Raw genomic sequence first — 1,042 nt, 5'->3', positions numbered from 1 at the left:
GTAGACATTTGACAACTTCTGCCAAAATAAAATGGCTGACATTTCCAGGGGCGTAGAGGCTTCATCTTGTCATGAGTTTGAACTAATACATACAGAAGGGATATTGAAGTGAGCTGTCTGTGTGTTAAAGGTTAAGAATGAAATGCTCCTTACTTCACAGTGCAGTGTGAATCACTTTATACTAAAAATACATTTTAGGTATTGTTAATACCAGTGTAATTCCCTGCAGTGTACTATGGCTTGCCCGGGCATGCGCAAATGATTTAGCTCAGAAACAAGGAAACGATCGTTTGAAAGTGGTATGATGTACTTCCAGTTTGGCTCTTAAAGTTATTTTTATATCCCCCCCCCCCCCCCCCCATCACAATTCGTAAAATGTATGGGACTTTAACTGATGACTAACACATTGGGTTATCTAAAATTATAAACATGTATATACGGTTTTGTGGGTGAATTGTACAGTTTGTCTGATTCCTAGTTGTACAGTCGTCACAGCACTTCCGAATCAATGTATCCTTTATTTACAGCCTTGGCTGGAGCTCTCATTTTAAAAACTGTCAATATAGCTTTTTTAATTATTATCGTAAGAGATGTGTATTTTAGGTGCAATTGGATTTTAACGTACTGGCTATACTAAGATCACAACGATAACTGAGCTGTATTTTTGTCAGTTTGTGCTTTTCGCTTACAGAGCTAATTAATAAATGTTTTTCATGCAATTTTCTAGACTATTTCTTCTCTGCATGGTGTCCACAAAGATGTTTATTTTGATTGCAAATTTGTTTTACTTGTTCTGTTGAGTGTATTGAAACGAAAGTTGTTTAAACAAAAGTCAAATCTTGGGGAAAAGAAAAACACACTTCTGCCGAAAATATTACTATTTTTGTACTTATTTATATATGTGTGTGTGTGTGTGTGTGTGTGGCATTATGTTTTTATTCCGATAAGGTGACCACCTAAACCTATTTAGACTGCACATATAGCGTAGTTCCCAGCAATTCCCCAAGTGGAGTCCACAAATTCTGTTTACCTTATTGTTTTT

The sequence above is a fragment of the Polyodon spathula genome, chromosome 1, assembly GCF_017654505.1.
Source record: "Polyodon spathula isolate WHYD16114869_AA chromosome 1, ASM1765450v1, whole genome shotgun sequence".
Lineage (NCBI taxonomy): Eukaryota > Metazoa > Chordata > Actinopteri > Acipenseriformes > Polyodontidae > Polyodon > Polyodon spathula.
This window is presented reverse-complemented; position numbering follows the sequence as displayed.